Genomic DNA, 20,825 nt, shown 5'->3' with positions numbered 1-20,825 from the left:
ATCTTTAGCTTACGGCAAATAATGGAGAAGTGTTATGAGTGGAACACAGGGAATTGTATCAATGCTTTATAGATCTAGTAAAGGCATATGACCGGGTTCCTAGGAGGAAGTTATTGTCTGTTCTACAAGATTATGGAATAGGAGACAAACTTCTGCAAGCAATTAAAGGTCTTTACTTGGATAGTCAGGCAGCAGTTAGAGTTGACGGTAAATTGAGTTCATGGTTCAGATTAGTTTCAGGGGTAAGACAAGGCTGCAACCTGTCTCCACTGTTGTTCATATTATTTATGGATCATATGTTGAAAACAATAGACTGGCTGGGTGAGATTAAGATATGTGAACACAAAATAAGCAGTCTTGCATATGCGGATGACTTAGTTGTGATGGCAGATTCGATTGAAAGTTTGCAAAGTAATATTTCAGAGCTAGATCAGAAATGTAAGGACTATGGTATGAAGATTAGCATCTCCAAAACGAAAGTAATGTCAGTGGGAAAGAAATATAAACGGATTGAGTGCCAAATAGGAGGAACAAAGTTAGAACAGGTGGACGGTTTCTAGTACTTAGGATGCATATTCTCACAGGATGGCAACACAGTGAAAGAACTGGAAGCGAGGTGTAGCAAAGCTAATGCAGTGAGCGCTCAGCTAAGATCTACTCTCTTCTGCAAGAAGGAAGTCAGTACCAAGACTAATTTATCTGTGCACCGTTCAATCTTTCGACCAACTTTGTTGTATGGGAGCGAAAGCTGGGTGGATTCAGGTTACCTTATCAACAAGGTTGAGGTTACGGATATGAAAGTAGCTAGGATGATTGCAGGTACTAGTAGATGGGAACAATGTCAGGAGGGTGTCCACAATGAGGAAATCAAAGAAAAACTGGGAATGAAGTCTATATATGTAGCAGTCAGGGCGAACAGGCTTAGATGGTGGGGTCATGTTACACGCATGGGAGAAGCAAGGTTACCCAAGAGACTGATGGATTCAGCAGTAGAGGGTAGGAGACGTCGGGGCAGACCGAGGAGAAGGTACCTGAATTCGGTTAAGAATGATTTTGAAGTAATAGGTTTAACATCAGAAGAGGCACCAATGTTAGCACTGAATAGGGGATCATGGAGGAACTGTATAAGGGGGGCTATGCTCCAGACTGAACGCTGAAAGGCATAATCAGTCTTAAATGATGATGATGATGATGATCTGCTTTAGACACCCCTAGATTATGTCAATTGACAGGTAAAAACACTATTTGGTCCTGGGATAAGCAAGCACAATCTGAATTTATGAACCTGAAACCTGCTTTGTTGAATGCACCACTTTTATCACATCCAGATCTTACTAGAAATTTTTCCATTGCCACCGACAGTTCTAACACCTCTTTATGCGTACACATTTTTCAGGAAATTGAAGAAGATGGTTTTACAGTAATTAAAAACATCGCCTTTGCGAGTCGCATTCTGTCACCTGCTGAACATAATTATTCTGTTACATAACTTGAAACATTATGTGTTGTATGGGCATTTACGAGATTTCGGCATTTCCTTTATGGAAGACATACGACCGTTTATACAGACCATAGAGCGATGCAGTTTTTACTTTCCGCTAAATTTACACACGACAGATTAAGCAGATGGAAACTTTATTTACAGGAATTTAATTTTACAATTGTTCACATTCCCGGCACACAAAATATTGTAGCAGACGCACTATCCCGTTCTCTCAGCAACAATCAGCAAGACATCGCAACCAACTTCTGCAAAGCAAATTTCAGCGTCATGTACATTCCACAAGTTGCATTTGAAAATTTCATTTCGTCGTCATTACAAGACATAGCACAAGAGCAGAGTAAAGACAACGTATGGAAAGAGATTAACACCTTTGTCAAGATAGGATTAATGTTACCATTGGAAACCATTACACTGTACGCAATACTATTCTGTTTCGCCGCTCTCACCCTGACAGCAACAATTGGTTATTATGCATTCCTGACGAGCTTGTTAACAAATTAATCTGGTATACTCATTTAAGTTACGCACATTACGGAGCCAGAAAATGTTTTCTTATACTGAGACAGAACTGTTATTTTACCAACATGGAGAAATGTATTCGACGAGTTTTAGCGTCATGCAAAATCTGCCAGAAGGCTAAGTCAGATACGACTTCACATATTCCTCCGTTACATCCCATTGTACCTGTTAAATTGAGAAACATGGCCGCTGTAGACATTTTTGGTCCTTTTCCCAGAACTAATAGAGGTTTTTGCTATATCTTTGTCGCTGTTGAACTCACTTCAAAATTTGTTACCTTCACTCCGTTACGCAAAGCAACTGCTAAAACTGTTTCGAAAGCATTTGTAAAACATTTTCTATTTCAAGTAGGGCATATGTTGAAAATAGTTTCCGACAATGGACCACAGTTTCGGCCTGCTATATGGACACGTATGTTACGAGCTAGAAACATTTCTCCGATCTATATATCCAGGTACCATGCTTCTTCGAACCCTTGTGAACGATTAATTAAAGAAATTGGTAAACTGTGTAGAATATACTGCCATAAAAGACATATTGATTGGGACACACACATACTCTCATTCTAGGATGTAATTAATTCCATATGAAATTAATCTACTATGCTATGTCCGTCTGTTATACTGAAAAATGTTGAACCACCTAACAAAATTAAAGAATTAGTAACCTTTCCTACATCTTGTCGACTACGACACCATGAAATAATTGACAGTGCGCTGAACAACATCAAACGTGCCGCAGAGCGCCGGTGAAGACAGTAAAAACAGGTTTGTACACGCCGTGACTTTTACATTGGACAGAAGATATTAGTACGTACACACTATTTTTCCAACAGAGGAAAGAATAGATGCAGTAAATTTGAGCTTCTATATGCAGGTCCATATCGAATTCGCAGCATTCCTCACCCCAATGTAGTACACGTCGAAACTTTGAGAACCAGAAAAAGCAAGGGCAATCACCCTGTCTCCAACATCAAACTCTTTATTGAATGAACATACTTTATGATTTATCACACTGTAATGCCATTTCCTAATTTTTTTTATGACCACTTTGTTGTTGTTGTTGTTGTGGTCTTCAGTCCTGAGACTGGTTTGATGCAGCTCTCCATGCTACTCTATCCTGTGCAAGCTTCTTCATCTCCCAGTACCTACTGCAACCTACATCCTTCTGAATCTGCTTAGTGTATTCATCTCTTGGTCTCCCCCTACGATTTTTACCCTCCACGCTGCCCTCCAATATTAAATTGGTGATCCCTTGATGCCTCTTCCAGGTCCTTTGCTGTCTCTGACAGAATTACAATGTCATCGGCAAACCTCAAGGTTTTTATTTCTTCTCCATGGATTTTAATAGCTACTCCGAATTTTTCTTTTGTTTCCTTTACTGCTTGCTCAATATACAGATTGAATAACATCGGGGAGAGGCTACAACCCTGTCTCACTCCCTTCCCAACCACTGCTTCCCTTTCATGTCCCTCGACTCTTATAACTGCTATCTGGTTTCTGTACAAATTGTAAATAGCCTTTCGCTCCCTGTATTTTACCCCTGCCACCTTTAGAATTTGAATGAGAGTATTCCAGTCAACATTGTCAAAAGCTTTCTCTAGGTCTACAAATGCTAGAAACGTAGGTTTGCCTTTCCTTAATCTTTCTTCTAAGATATATGACCACTTATGCAATTATATTCACATAAACACTTACTGATGATTATCGTATTTTTCTTGGCAAGTGCCCGGCAAGGTAAGGTAAGCAGGTCGCTTTTCTTGTCGTTACACATCAGACCGTGCACATTTTTCCAGATAAACTTACACATTTTATGAACAATTATGCAATTCTATCTAGTGACATATTAATTTTATCAAATTCTCTCCCCATTAAAGTCTTCAATTCTCGCCTCTATTAACTATATAACATACAAGCTGAACACAAAGAAAGTCATTTCTTGTCGTTATATATCAGACCGTGTACATTTTCCATTTTTTATGTATGTATGATTGTTTTCCTGTTTTGTTTGTATGCACTATGAAATATTTAAGATATAACAAACACCAGTTGACTTTAACATTTTGCCTTATGATATCTCAACATCGTGACTATTTTACACTTTTTTGGCTGCTACATTGTGATACTCTGTGTACATTTTTGCACCTGCACACTGTCTGTGTTTTTGACATATTACGTTTTCCGTCTTACTATGCTGTATGCTCAATTATATCACTACAAACCAGTTTCTATTTAATGGTATATGATTTAAATGCAAGACATTAATCTTTGTTCATCATTTTCAGGAAGCAATAACGTATAAAAGAAATAAATGAAACAAACCACAGTGGTTTACTATGAAATGGGAATTTCACCTGCAATACCTCGTCACGAAGAGTAAATGGATCAGAATTAACAAGCATTAACAAGAATATACTATACACATCGTAGAATAGCAGTCTTAACTAATTTTTTCTTTCAGAATACGAGGCGATTGATGCAGGCTGTCAGACAGAACTGCACATCTTAGTTTTAGTGATGAAATACGCTAGAAATAAGGGATAGGTGTATAATGAATAATGAAGTGACTCTTTTGCAGATGATAATGAATGGTGATGAATAATGATGAAGAATATGTTAATATGGATAATGAAGTTTTTCTTTACAGGTGATGAGAATAATGGAGTTATGATGATATGGATAATGAAGTTATTCTTTGCAGATGAAGATATTGTTGAAGTTTATGTATTTATGCTATGTAGTTATTTAAGTATTTGTTGCAGTTCGTTTTGACAGTATGTCTTATGTCGCATGGTATGATGACTGAAGGTTTTGGAAAGGACAGCTAAAGAACATATATATTTTATACACATTTCACTAGCTGTTAATTCGAAGTTCACTACTTTTCAGCATAATATGCGTTTCTTCTTTCAGTTTAATAATCCATTTTGTATTTTTTGCAGGAGAAATTATTCACGAAATTAATACGCTATAAGCAGTTAATCTTTAAACCTGTGTCATTCATGAATGTGATCACATATACTCTACTTGTTTCATAACCTTGCTACAGCTGACTCATGACGAATGACGTTACACATCTTCATTTGCAGCAATAAGTCAAATGCAAATATTGTTATGCCCCAGTAATTAATTATCGATCCCAACGCAATGCATTGCTAGCACAAAAAAAATGAATTTCCTGTCCCAAATAATGCTACCAGTTTAAGAGAATTCTGAGTAATACTGAATGATGTTTTCTAGTCACAGACGTTGAATAATAATTACAGTATGTTACATTTTCAATATGTCGTATGTCACTGGAATAATCAGTTCTGAGTAATATTGAATGATGCTTTGTAATAATGCATTAATACTATGCCAATAATTTCTGTAAATAATATTTTGTTATACTCTATAAATGCTATGCCCATAATTTCGGTAAATAATATTTTGTTATACTCTATAAATGCTATGCCAATAATTGACTCTCATTTTGAATGATAACTTCTGAATAATACTGAATAATGTTTTATAAAAATCCAAGAATACTTTGTAACTGGCCAATGAGTGCCAATAATTATTTTAAATATGTCGTATGTCACTTGAATGATGAAAAATGTTTTGTACTATTCAATAGTTGCTTATGTTTTGTAACTGGCCAATGAGTGCCAATGATTACTATAACTAAGTGAATTATGTTAATACTACGCCATTCATTAGCTCCTATTTTCAATGATCACTTCTGATGGTTTGTAACTGGCCAATGAGTGCCAATGTTCACTGTAATCAGATGATTTATGAACATTATTCTGTAATACTTCATACATGGTACAGAAATGTTCAGTAACTGGGCGATGAGTGCCACCAATTACTCAAATGAGTTGTTAGACTAGTGTAATTCTCAATGAAGACTAGTATGTGACATAATGTCCTTCACCTTCTGACCTAATTACCAGAAATTTCTGCAATATCCGTTTGTCCTGTCTATCCTCATGATCATGGAGCACTATATTTGATTTTTGCACTAATTCTACATTGGTGTACCTTACAAGAACGTGGTGTTGACACAACATGCTGTCCACCACCTTGAGCGATGGAGATGCTATTATGGTCCCACTGTTTGGTATACCTAATGTACTACCAAAATGATAACATGGAATATTACTACGACATTTCAGTGTCTTGGCTACACTGATTAATACTTCAAGGAAAAGAACTTCAGATTGTCTCACTTGGTGTTGTGCTTCTGTAGAAAGATATGGACGTTCAGTGCAGCTGCATGCAACCTAAAGTGCTACAACCATGATGCAATCCTTCCATTTCCTATCCTAGATCTTGTAAAATAGTAAAAAAAAGGTATATACACTGCGTGTGCACTTTTGTCATTTTGTTAACATGATTTGTATTCATTGCGTATACATTTGTGATTTCCTGATATGTTCAGTACTACAGTGCGTGTGCACTTTTTTCATTTGTTAATATGATTTGTACTCATTGCCTATACATTTGTGGTTTCCTGATATGTTCAGTACTACAGCGCGTGTGCACTTTATGTCATTTGTTAATATGATTTGTACTCATTCCGTATACATTTTGTGATTTGCTGATATGTTCTGAACTACAGTGCGTGTGCACTTTTGTCATTCTGTTAACATGATTTGTATTCATTGCCTATACATTTTGTTATTTGCTCATATGTTCTGAACTACAGTGCGTGTGCACTTTTTGTCATTTGTTAATACTATTATTTCTTAATATGTTTTGTACTCATTATGTACACATTTTGTCTTTGCTTGATATGTTCTGTACTCAGTGCATGTGCACTATATTTTATTTCATGTTCTGCACTTATATATAAGTTTATATTCTGTGATTGTAAACTTAGTTAATTAAGAAAAATTTGTTGCTCATGGCAAGTCCAATTGACTCACCATCGCTGCCAAATTTTTGCCCCCCCCCCCCCCCCCAGTGTAGGGTTATGTAAGAAGTATGCTTTGCCGGCGATGGGCGAGGCATGGCAGAGTTTCTGACCAGAGAGTAGTATGTAGTTAGTTGTTGCTTGTCGCTAGTCGACAGTAGTCTTCAGTAGTCGATAGTAGTCGGCGCGTGTCGGCAGTCTGCTCTGGTCGGGACTTTGGAGGATGAGGATTATTGTAGAAGGTAAAGAAGCAGCCTTGCGCATATCTAGTAATGTATATTAACTGTTATTAATTACTTTTAATAATTTTTATAATATAAAGTAATTTTTTTAAAAAAGCAGTCATTTCAATTTAAAGAATATTTCCAATGCATGATCATTCCTTCCAAGAATAAAAAAAAAAAGAAATATAGCCCAGCATTGCACGAAGCTGTGCCGAAAAGTTTTTACGTAAGAGCAGATATATTCGCAGTTTTTATTGAGGTAAGAATTTTTCCTTTTTTATTCAGAATACAGGGCCGAGGCGCAGCGCTGCTGTCGTCATAAAATTTACCAGGTTACTGAATTTTTTTATTATTTCCGGGTTTAGGAATTGAATTTTGTGGTTACATTAAATGTGAATGCATTTTTGCACAGAGATTATAAATGGGAGCCAATTTTGTTCAGAGGTTACAATATTTAAAATTCATTTAATTATTATTTTTGTGGGAGTTTACACATGGTTCATATTTTAATTTAAATTTTTGTTCGGAGGTTACACTTGGTTATTGGTTCAAATTTAAAATATTTCTGTAGGGAGGTTACACTTATCAGCGATTCCACTGTTGGCGGTTGAGAGCGATACCTGCGGTATGCCCATACATGTATGTGCTTTGCTCTTTGGAGAAGGCGTGCATCTCGCAAGGTATGTCCCTCACTCACTTATCTAAAATTTGCCGCTTACCACGACCATCAGTGATTGCAACTCGCAAAAAATGGAATACATTTCCACTAACTATCTCGCTACGATCACGTTTAATGCTCGCAATGCCTACATTTACAGAAGCTCAGACACCACCGAAAGCTCATTGCCCGTCGGAGAATGCTCGACGTAGGTACACAGAACAAGTCTTACTAGACCATCATCGGTCGTAAATCCAACTGTAAAACTTTCTGCAGACTCCCGGCTTTTCAGGTCTGACAGGGTATCTTCGTGTTCCGACGGCATTGCCAGTTTAGTTACGTGAGCTCGAGGAAGTAATAGGTTAGGCTTAGTAGAGTCAGCATGTAATGAAAGAATCGTGTGTCAGAAATACGTGCGCTTGGACAAGGAGGACTGGATACTTTGTCAAACTATATATATCGTGAGTTGAGTCGTGTACCACTTAGACGACAGCCGGTAGGTTCTGGAACAACTTCCGTCTCACTGGAGGCAACTTAGTCCTTCCAGGTACACTCGCATCCCGTCTGATATATCGGGCGGACGTAATTTCTTCACTAGAGTGAGACTGTATGGAACGCTTTAAGGAAGTCAATGAAAACAGCATCAACGTGGGTGTCGCTATCTATACCGTCTGGATCAGTGGACGAACAAAGCAAACTGTAGTTCGCACGATCGTTCTGTGCGGAGTCTGTGTTTATTAGTACAGAGGATATTTCTGGTCTCCAGAAGGATCATAATGCGGAAACATAAAGCAGGTTCTCGGTATTTATCTAATGTAATTAAATACTGATCGTAGTTCTTCTAGTAGTGGCAGTGTTACTTACAGGGTAGATAATTGTTTACCTACTGAGAATAGTGTGGTTATCGTGGAGGTAACTGTAATTTGAGCCAACAGCTCTGCCGCAGTGATAACACCGGTTCCCGTCAGATTGTAAGGTACCACCTATTTGCATATAAGAGTGTGTTTTACTTTATTTCCGGTTTTGCTAAGTTCACATAAGTGAAGTAAATGTATCGACGCTGCTGTACGTACGGAGTAAGGAGCGAACGGTAGGGTCACGTGCTGGCTAGCATAGTCGGTTGACCATCTGGCGCTTTCGGAACCACTGGGATGAAATGCTGATGCAGAAATAGCTCGTGAAGTCAGTAGAGAGGCAAGTAGTGAAAGTACATTTACATCTAGATCTACATATACATCTATATGGATACTCTCCAAATCACATTTAAGTGCCTGGCAGGGGATTCATCGAACCGCCTTCACAATTCTCTATTATTCCAATCTCGTAAGGCGCGAGGAAAGAACGAACACCTATGTCTTTCCGCACGAGCTCTGATTCTCCTTATTTTATCATGGTGATCGTTTCTCTCTATGTAGGTCGGTGTCAACAAAATATTTTCGCATTAGGAGGAGAAAGTTGGTGATTGGAATTTCGTGAGAAGATTCCTCCGCAACGAAAAACGGCTTTGTTTTAATTATGTCCACCATAAATCCTGTATCAACTCAGTGAGACTCTCTCTGCCATTTCGCGATAATACAAACCGTGCTGCCTTTCTTTGAATTTTTTCGACGTACTCCGTCAATCCTGTCGGGTAAGGATCCCACACCGCGCAGCAGTACTCTAAAAAGGGTACGGACAAGCGTAGTGTAGGCAGTATCCTTAGTAGACCCGTTAAATTTTTAAGTTTCCTGCCAAGAAAACGCAGTCTTTGATTAGCCTTTCCCACCACATTTTCTACGTGTTCATTTCAATTTAAGTTGTTCATCATTGTAATTCCTAGGTATTTAATGAAATTTATGGCCTTTAGATTTGACTGATTTAATGTGTAACGAAAGTTTAACAGCTTCCTTTTAGCACCCTTGTGGATGACCTCACATTTTTCGTTATTTAGGGTCAATTGCCAATTTTCGCACCATTCAGATATCTTTTCTAAATGGCTTTGCAATTTGTTTTGACCTTCTGATGACTTTACTAGTCGATAAACGACAGCGTCATCTGCAAGCAACCTAAGACGGCTGCTCAGATTGTCTCCCAACTCTTTTATATAGATCAGCAACAGCAAAAGGCCTTTAACACTACCTTGGGGAACTCCAGAAATCATTCCTGTTTTACTCTTTGACTTCCAGGCAGTTTTTGTGACCTGTGACCTCTCGGACAGGATATCACAAATCCAGTCACAGAACTGAGACGATATTCCATAAGCACGCAATTTCACTACAAGCCACTTGTGTGAATAGTGTCAAAAGCCTTTCGGAAATCCAGAAATGCGGATTCGATCAGAAATCCCAGTTCAATAGCATTTAACACTTCATGCAAGTAAATAGCTAGTTGTGTTTCACAAGAACGATGTTTTCTAAATCCATGTTGACTGTATGTCAATAGACCGTTTCCTTCGAGGTAATTCATAATGTTCGAACACAATATATGTTCGAAAATCCTGCTGCATATCGACGTTAATGATATGGGCCTGTAATTAAGTGGATTACTTCAACTACCTTTCCCGAATATTGGTGTGACCTGTGCAACAATCCAGTCTTTAGGTACGGATCTTCCGTCGGTTATACATGATTGTTAAGTATGGAGCTATATCATCAGCATACTCGGAAAGGAACCTAATTGGTATACAGTCTGAACCGGAAGACTTGCTTTTATTAAGTGCTTTATGTTGGTTCACTACTCCGAAGATATTTACTTCTACGTTACCCCTGTTGGCATCTGTTCTTCTTTCAGTTCTGGACTATTTACTTCGTCTTCTTTTGTTAAGGCATTTCGGCAGGTTGTGTTTAGTAACTCTACTTTGTTAGCACTGTCTTCGATCGTATTTCTATTGCCTTCGCTCAGAGAAGGCCATGATTGTGTCTAGCCGCTAGCATACTTTACATACGCCCAAAATCTGTTTGGGTTTTCTGTCAGGTTTCGAGACAAAGTTTCGTTCTGGAAACTATTATAATCATCTCGCATTGAAGTCCGCACTAAATTTTTAGCTTTATTCCTTCTCGAATCAAGCAACTGTTACTAATAAATATTTACAATTAAAAATTGTCTTTAGGTAGTTAGTTACTCGTTCCATTGATCAATGTCACGGTAACCGCTATGATTTGGAACATGTCAAGTGCATAAGAAATGAACAAATGAATCAAGGTTTATTTAAGCTTAATTTTTTTTACATACCCCATTCCCTCAAATGGCACAAAATGTATATATTATACCTACAGCTTTATTTATTCCTATTCAAAGTATCATCTGTGGTATAGAAGGAATTGTCAAGCAGATATGGTTACAGTGTATTTTTGAAACTATTACTGCTGTCCGTCAGGCATGTTATTTCATCTTCGAATTCTTCGAAAAGTTTTACAGTAGCATATATTACCCCTTAGGTAATGTGAAGTAGGATATTTGAAGTAGAGGACTGTGTAAGTCTTTCTTTCTTTTTGTATTTTAATCATGAACGTCGCTGTTGATTTTAAACTGGTCCACGTTGTTGAGAATAAATTTCATTACTGAGTAGATGTACTGTGAGGCTGTTGTAAGAATTCCTAATCTTTAAAACAGATGCCTACAAGATGTGCAACTATGAGCCCCACATGTCATTCTATCCACTTTTGTTTTGTTTTGAGCAGCGAATACATTTTGTCTAAGTGTTGAGTTACACCAAAATATTCCATATGACATCAGAGAGAGAAAGTATATGAAGTATGTTAGATTACTAATTTCAATGTACTCAAAATTCGCATTTATTCTGACTGCAAAAATTGCAGAACTTAGTCGCTTTGCGAGATCCAAAATATGAATTTTCCAATTAAGATTCTCATCTACATGTACACCCAAAAACTTAGTATACTCTAATCTGCCTACTGACTTCTGTTGTTGAGTTATATTCACTGAAGAAACTGTACTCGCTGAAGTAGAAAATGGGATGTACTGTGCTTTCTCAAAGTTCTGAGCAACCCCTTCGCAGCAAACCAATCAATAACTTTTTCAAAGACATCATATGTGTCCTTTTCTATTGGAGATTCTTTTACTGGATTAATAATGATGCTTGTATCATCAGCAAACAGTGTCAGTTCAGCTTATTGATTCAGATAAGAAGGGAGGTCATTCACAAATATCAAGAACAGAGGGGGACCTATGATTGAACCTATCATTGAGCACCTAATGTAATTTCATCACAGATAGATAAGGTGAGGAACTTCGTTACATCACTTAAAGCATATAAAGAAACTGTTTGCTTTCTTTTTGGTAGAAAGAACTTAAACCACTCATTTCCATTTATAACATAGCATTGTACATTCTGTGATATAATGTCACTATTCAGATAGTGAAGGGAGACGAAAATTTAGTAATCATCGGTGACTGGAATTCGATAGTAGGAAAAGGGAGAGAAGAAAACGTAGTAGGTGAATATGGATTGGGAGGAAGAAATGAAAGAGGAAGCCGTCTGGTAGAATTCTGCACAGAGCATAACTTTATCATAGCTAACACTTGGTTCAGTAATCATAAAAGAAGGTTGTATACATGGAAGAATCCTGGAGATACTGACAGGTTTCAGATAGATTATATAATGGTAAGCCAGAGACTCATGAACCAGGTTTTAAATTGTAAGACTTTTCCAGGGGCAGATGTGGTCTCCGACCACAATCTATTGGTCATGAACTGTAGATTAAAACTGAAGAAACTGCAAAAAGGTGGGAATTAAGGAAATGGGACCTGGATAAACTGACTAAACCAGACGTTTTACAGAGTTTCAGGGAGAGCATAAGTGAACAATTGTCAGGAATGGGGGTAAGAAATACAGTAGAAGAAGAATGGGTAGCTCTGAGGGATGAAGTAGTGAAGGCAGCAGAGAATCAAGTAGGTAAAAAGACGACGGCTAGTAGAAATCCTTGGGTAACAGAAGAAATACTGCATTGAATTGACGAAGGAAGAAGATATAAAATGCAGTAAATGAAGCAGGCAGAAAGGAATACAAACGCCTCATAAATGAGATCGACAGGCTAAGCAGGCATGGCTATAGGACAAATGTAAGGATGCAGAGGGTTATCTCACCATGGGTAAGATAGATACTGCCTACAGGAAAATTCAACAGACCTTTGGAGGATAGAGAACCACTTGCATGAATATCAAGGGCTCAGATAGAATCCCAGTTCTAAGTAAAGAAGTGAAAACGGAAAGGTAGAATGAGTATGTAGAGGGTCTATACAAGGGCGATGTTCTTAAGGACAATATTATAGAAATGGAAGAGAATGTAGATAAAGATGAAATGGGAGATATGGTACTGCGTGAAGAGTTTGACCGAGCACTGAAAGACCTAAGTCGAAACAAGGCCCTGGGAATAGACAACATTCCATTAGAATTACTGACAGCCTTGGGAGAGCCAGTCCTGACAGAACTCTGCCATCTGGTGAGCAAGATGTATGAGACAGGCGAAATACCTTCAGACTTCAAGAAAAATATAATAATTCCACTCCAAAAGAAAGCAGGTGTTGACATATGTGAAATTTACCGAACTATCAGTTTAATAAGGCACTGCTGCAAAATACTAACACGAATTCCTTACAGACGAATGGAAAAAACTAGTAGAAGCCGACCTCGGGGATGATCACTTTGGATTCCGTTGAAATGTTGGAACGCGTGAGGCAATACTGACCCTATGACTCACCTTAGGAAATAGATTAAGGGAAGGCAAACTTAAGTTTGTAGCATTTGTAGACTTAGAGAAAGCTTTTGACGATGTTGACTGGAATACTCTCTTCCAAATTCTGAAGGTGGCAGGGGTAAAATACAGGGAGCGAAAGGCTATTTTCAATTTGTACAGAAACCAGGTGGCAGTCATAAGAGTCGAGGGACATGAAAGGGAAGCAGTGGTTGGGAAGGGAGTGAGACAGGGTTGTAGCCTGTCCCCGATGTTATTCAATCTGTATATTGAGCAAACAGTAAAGGAAACAAAAGAAAAGTTTGGAGTAGGAATTAAAATCCATGGAGAAGAAATAAAAACTTTGAGGTTCGACGACGACATTGTAATTCCGTCAGAGACAGCAAGGGACCTGGAAGAGCGGTGGAACGGAATGGACAGTGTCTTGAAAGGAGGATATAAGATGAACATCAACAAAAGCAAAACGAGAATAATGGAATGTAGTCGAATTAAATCGGGTGATGCTGCGGGAATTAGATTAGGAAATGAGGCGCTTAAAGTAGTAAATGAGTGTTGCTATTTGGGGACAAAATAACTGATGATAGTCGACGTAGAGTGGATATAAAATGTAGACTGGCAATGGCAAGTAAAGCATTTCTGAAGAAGAGAATTTGTTAATATCGAGTATAGATTTAACTGTCAGTAAGTCGTTTCTGAAAGTATTTGTATGGTGTGTGGCCATGTATGGAAGTGAAACATGGACGATAAATACTTTAGACAAGTAGAGAATAGAAGCTTTCGAAATGTGGTGCTACAGAAGAATGCTGAAGATTAGATGGGTGGATCACATAACTAATTAGGAGATATTGAATAGAACTGGAGAGAAGAGAAATGTGTGGCAAAACTTGACTAGAAGAAGGGATCGGCTGGTAGGGCATATTCTGAGGCATCAAGGGATCACCAATTTACTACTGGAGGATAGCGTGGAGCGTAAAAATCGCAGAGCGAGACCTAGAGATGAATACATTAAACATATTCAGAAGGATGTAGGTTGCTGTAGGTACTGGGAGATGAAGAACCTTGCACTGGATAGAGTAGCATGGAGAGCTGCATCAAACCAGTCTCTGGACTGAAGACCACAACAACAACAATGTCATGGTTCACACATCAAATGCTTTGGTCACAGAAAATTCCTGTAGGTGACATTTTACTATTTAAAGACTCTATTATGAGGTTAGTGAAATTGTACATAGCTGTCTCAGTGGATCAGCACTTTTAAAATCCAAACAGTGATTTACTAAGTATACCGTTACTGTTCAGATGGCTAACCACTTTTGTGTACATTGCTGACTCGACTATTTTTTATAACGCTCTAATCTAGGATACTGGGCAGTAATAATTGACATCTATGGTGTACTCTCTTTTGTAGAGAGCCTTGACAAAACCATATATTAACTTGTCAGCGAAAATCCCTTGAGTTAGTGACGTATTATATATGTGACAGAATTTCAGTTGTAACTGCTCCACATTGTTTTAATATCTTGTTAGATATGTCTTCTACTCCAATATAATATTTATTTTTTAAAGACTTAATGACTTTCTTTATTTCGTAAAAGGTTGTTCGGTGAAAATTTAATGACGAGGAATTCTCAAAACTGGCTCTTCCATATGCTGCTTGCCTTTTTCTTTTGAACCATTCTCATCAATTTTTCACCTACACTTAAGAAATGGTTGTTAAGTACATTAGCTACTTGTGTACTGTTGGTTAAGATGGTCTCATTCTATTTAATACTAATACTACCTACCCCAGTGGTTACTTTTCCAGTCTCCCTACTAACAACATTCCATACTGATTTGATTTTATTGGTCAGATTGTTAATTTCATCTGTAATATACATATTTCTTGATTTCCTGACTACTTTCCTCAGTATGTTACAATAATTTTTATAGTGCAAAATTACTTCTGGGTCTTACCTATTCTTGCTGTCCCATACAGTCCTCTTTTTCTTTCTGAAGACAGTTTAATACCTGTAGTAATCCAAGGTTTCTTCAAAAACTGCTTGGTGTTATATTTAGCAATTTGTTTTTGGGCAACAATATTCCAAGAGTGACATAAATGTATCAAGAAATCTGTTGCATTTATCATTATCATTTGGATCATTATATACTTCTCCCCAATTAACATTTCTTAAACTTTTTCTGAAATGCTCTATAGATACCAGGTTGAGCAACCTTACGGTTTTACTTAATGCTTTCTGAATTGTACACTCTGCTCAGTTTTGTAAGTTAATCTGCTGTGCATCATAGTTTGATAACCCATTTGTCACAGGGAAAGCATGTGTTAGTTCTACATCCTCATGTTGTACAAATACATCATCTGTCAGAGTGCCACTGTCTTGAGACATGCATGTAGGGAAATTCATCATTGGTTCTAAGTTATACGTCATTGATAATACTTCTAGTTAACTTTTCCTTTCAGAATTGCTCAGAAAGTTTACACTGAAACACCTGCAGATTAATAACTTCTCCTTTTTGACTGACAGACAGTATACTAGGGAGTCAAACGTTTTCATGAATAGCTCCCAATCTCCTAATGGGGACCTGCACACTGTAGCCATTGTCAACACTACATTATCTAGCTGTAGTTCACATGCACAAACTTCAAAGTGCTGATCGACACAAAATTTGCTTACTTTGGCAGTTTTGTATTTGTTACCTTGTTTTGTGTAAATGGCAACTCCTCCTTTATCCAAGTGTAAGATGCTAAATTACACCCATTTATGATGACGCTTTCTATCCCCATAGTTACATGGTGTTCAGAGAGACAAAGTATAACAATCTGATTCTTATTTTTGAGATCATCTAAACATATTAACAGCTCATCTACTTCATATTTTATTCCTCTGATATTCTGATGAAACAAATTGATATTACCCTGACCTTTATCCCTATTTACTGTAGATGAAGCTTCTTTTATTGTATTTTTATTGCTTGTTGTCTGTACGGACTTTGACTCTAACCTAAAAAGCCTGTCTTCCTTGTCCCAGTAATCACAGGGATCATTCCTTGTGTGAATGTGCACACACCCCCCCTTACGATTCTGCTAATAAGCTAACTTATCTTTTTCCCCTTTCTGTTTCGGTGCAGGCCATGTGTAGTATATCCATACCAATAGCATCAACTGGAAGTATACTTACGTGAGATTTTGCTAATAACTGGAGCATCCTGTTCAGCTCAGCGTTAACATGCCTTACTGCAATGTCTACCCAGGAGCGATCATGGTGCTGAAAGACCTCCACAGACCCCAGTTTCTGCTCCTATTTTATTCAGGTCACCCCTAATACTATATCTTGGATTCATAGCCAGGCTGTTTCCTGCTCAGCCAACAATGGTTATCTGATTTTCCTTCTCAAAGTCCCTACATAGCTGACCTAAGTTTTCTGTCACCTGCACTACGTCTATGACCTGGTACCCTGCACCTAATTTTTCCTGAAACTGCTGGTCTACAACCCTCCCATAGCTGCTACCTAGAAGCAGAATTTTTCTTTTCTTATTCTGATTTGATCACGACTTGTCTTTTTTCTTTAAGCTAATACTCTGCTTTAAACTACATTCAACTACATCTGGATGAGGTCCTTCTCCCACTACTTCAGATAGCAAGCCAAACGGATTTACTAAATGAGTTTCTAAAGCTTTTTCAACAGTTTCCCTTTCTCGTCCTCTGCTTGCTACCTTTTCCCAGCACGCCGTCTCTTTTTCTCCTATAATCTATATATTCCAAATTCGAGTTTTTTAATTCAGCCTTCAGGACACAAATTTTTCTGTCCTTTCTACATAACCTACATTGTCATGGCAGAGCCTCATTATCTACCCCAGTTTCCTCCCCGCTACATTCAAAGGGTTCAAATGGCTCTGAGCACTATGGGACTTAACATCTATGGTCATCAGTCCCCTAGAACTCAGAACTACGTAAACCTAACTAACCTAAGGACAGCACACAACACCCAGCCATCACGAGGCAGAGAAAATCCCTGGCCCCGCCGGGAATCGAACCAGGGAACCTGGGCGTGGGAAGCGAGAACGCTACCGCACGACCACGAGATTCCCCGCTACATTCGTCCCACTGAAACCATAACCTACAGTCTTCACAGAACACCCGCTCCTTCTGATTTCTGCGTCAACCACCACATATGTCACACATAGTTTGATAGAAAAATTTACACAAAAGCAGAGAATAACGTAGCACAAGGGCAATGAAATTTCGTAGCCTATACTAATAAGTAACTAAAAGCTAATGTAAGCATACTTTTAAACTTATTTTCGAAAGTTTTAACTGACTACCTAAACACTATATGACAGACATGAATTAAGTTAACTTAGAATCCCTTAGTCAAGTCAAAAAATAAGGATCTACACTCGCACGAAATTTACGCCTAACATGTAAACAAAATTAAGGACTACCGGCCTTTAGGATATACTTTCTCTTCGATCTAAATACACACAGAAGCCCGAAACCTTCATTATATAGTCTAGCGAAGAAGTAAATGCACTAGTCTAGAATCAGCTCTTATTTCAGTATTAATCACTGAACTTAGCGACAACTTCGTGGACTTGAGTCTGCCACAGATATTAGCACGAACTCCTGTGTGTCACTTTTTTTGCTACTCACACATTAGTAGGAGTCTACGGGTCACAAATACTATCTTTCAGTAATTTTAGAACGCCATGAAACGACGATATTGATAAATATATGAATAACTTTGGCATAATGGAAGATGTACCATTTTATACGTATCATACCGATTGTTGGTCCAAGTTACAGACTTTGAGCTGTAGCCTGCAGTCGTCGATATGACACCTTTCTATCAGTCATGCGGTATAACATGATCTCGTACCGTCAATACTTAGCATATAATTAGCGTGTAACAGTTCATTTCACAGTGTTTCTTAAATAAATACACTATAATGGCATCCCGTGCAAAAATTATTTACACAAGAAGAAACTTCTTCCCATTTCATTACGTAAAACACAGGCAGTAGTAATGCACTTTTAAAACCAGACTGCGCTGTTACGGCTCTACAAGGGGACATAAAACCACGAGGGCATTTACACATAACAGGTAGGAAGAGTTCTTACGCGGCGGTTCACCAAGTCTGTTCAAGGACGGATTGGCTCCGCTATAGCAAAACTCTTGTGAGAAAGCGTAGCCAGTTATACTGTACGTTCCTTGTCCGTTATCCCATCATCTACGGAGGTTAAGGTCTGCCGGGTGTGTCTAGCCCTTGGATGAGTGTGCGTCTACTGAGCGATGTTGGCAGCTGGTGTGAGACCATTTGAGGAGCTGCTTGATTGACAAGTAGCGGCTTCGTTCCAGCAAGCTGATAACTCTCGGAAAGAGGCCGCCCAAGGGCTGAGGATAACACGGAATTCGGTCGGTACCGTTGAGTCTTCAAAGGCCTGCTCGGGAAGGGTTTAGCTTTAATTTTTAGTTTTATCAGCGGTTGAGCGTGGTATGTCAGAAATCTGTAACTGGTAGGGGAAAAAAGAAGTGCGATGATTGCATCCAAAATGTAGTAGATGCCAGTGAAGCGTAATGGAAAGAACGTAAGTATTTGTGTTGGATGAATACAGTGTACTGTCAACAGCAAAATGTGCCATAATTGGAGTAAGTACCAAGACAGGCTAGAGAGGGAGTTGCTGTGAGCATTTCAACGATAGGATTATTCTGCTTAGCAACAGGCTGACGTCGCAAGAATAATACGACAAGATGTAGTATACGAGAGAATTGAAGTGTTATTGGGAACAGAAAAAAAGATAAAACTCAGGGACTGGTTGATATAGGGGAAAGAAACGAAGAACACTATTGTAGAATACGGACTCGGCTGGAGGAAAGCAGACTTCTTGACGTCCGCAATAGATTTCAGCTCAAAACACACACACACACACACACACACACGCACGCATACATGTACAATAAATTTCAGGTAGAAATAACAAATACGCTGCTCAGAAATCATTAGAACGGGAACTACACTTGGAAAAGACCAGGAGACACACGAAGATTCCAACTGTAACAAATTGTGATGAGGCAGAGATTATTTCATCAGATGTTGTTGTTGTTGTGGTCTTCAGTCCTGAGACTGGTTTGATGGAACACTCCATGCTATTCTATCCTGTGCAGACTTCTTCATCTCCTAGTAACTACTGCAACCCACATCCTTCTGAATCTGCTTAGTGTATTCATCTCTTGGTCTCCTTCTACGATTTTTACCCTCCACGCTGCCCTCCAATACTAAATTGGTGATCCCTTGACGCCTCAGAACATGTCCTACCAACCGATCCCTTCTTCTGACCCTGTATTCGCCTTTTTCCTCCTGCCACTGAACTTCACTAATTCCCACTAAATCTAACTTTAACCTATCCATTTCCCTTTTTAAATTTTCTAACCTACCTGGCCGATTAAGGGATCTGAGATTCCAAGCTCCGATCCGTAGAACGCCAGTTTTCTTTCTCCTGATAATGACGTCCTCTCGAGTAGTCCCCGCCCGGAGATCCGAATGGGGGACTATTTTACCTCCGGAATATTTTACCCAAGAGGACGTCGTCATCATTTAACCGTACAGTAAATCTGCATGCCCTCGGGAAAAATTACGGCTGTAGTTTCCCCTTGCTTTCAGCCGTTCGCAGTACCAGCACAGCAAGGCCGTTTTGGTTAATGTTACAAGGCGAGATCAGTCAATCATCCAGACTGTTGCCCCTGCAACTACTGAAAAGGCTGCTGCCCCTCTTCAGGAACCACACATTTGACTGGCCTCTCAACAGATAGCCCTCCTTTGTGGTTGCACCTACGGTGCGGCTATCTGTATCGCTTAGGCACGCAAGCCTCCCCACCAACGGCAAGGTCCATGTTTCATGGGGGGACTTCATAGAAGTCGTATCTGGGAGGTCAGGGTGGTCAGAAACAGTTTGAAAGCTCGTTAGGACGCTGCGGGGTAGGTCGATCTTAGAAATAAATGTTAAGAAAAAATTTGATACGTTGCACCATTTTCGATTTAGTTAGCATTGAAGTTAGTCAAATGGAACATTGCAAGCGTAGTTTCAAGCTGCCTGCCGGAGACACAGTTGCCAGACGTGTGGAAGTGTTCACTTAGCTTCGAATCTAAACGGAAATAAATACGATAAGACAACGGCAGAGGTAAGCTTGACATAAGTAACACTTGGTAAGTTTTCAAGTATAGTCAGAGCTATGGCACAAGGAGCATTGAACATGAGAAAATTGGTGCAGGAAAGGGTCAGTCCTAAGAAGACAGTTGTAATACCATTTACGAAGAAGCAGATCCAACACGCATGTT

The sequence above is a fragment of the Schistocerca cancellata genome, chromosome 6, assembly GCF_023864275.1.
Source record: "Schistocerca cancellata isolate TAMUIC-IGC-003103 chromosome 6, iqSchCanc2.1, whole genome shotgun sequence".
Taxonomy (NCBI): domain Eukaryota; kingdom Metazoa; phylum Arthropoda; class Insecta; order Orthoptera; family Acrididae; genus Schistocerca; species Schistocerca cancellata.
This window is presented reverse-complemented; position numbering follows the sequence as displayed.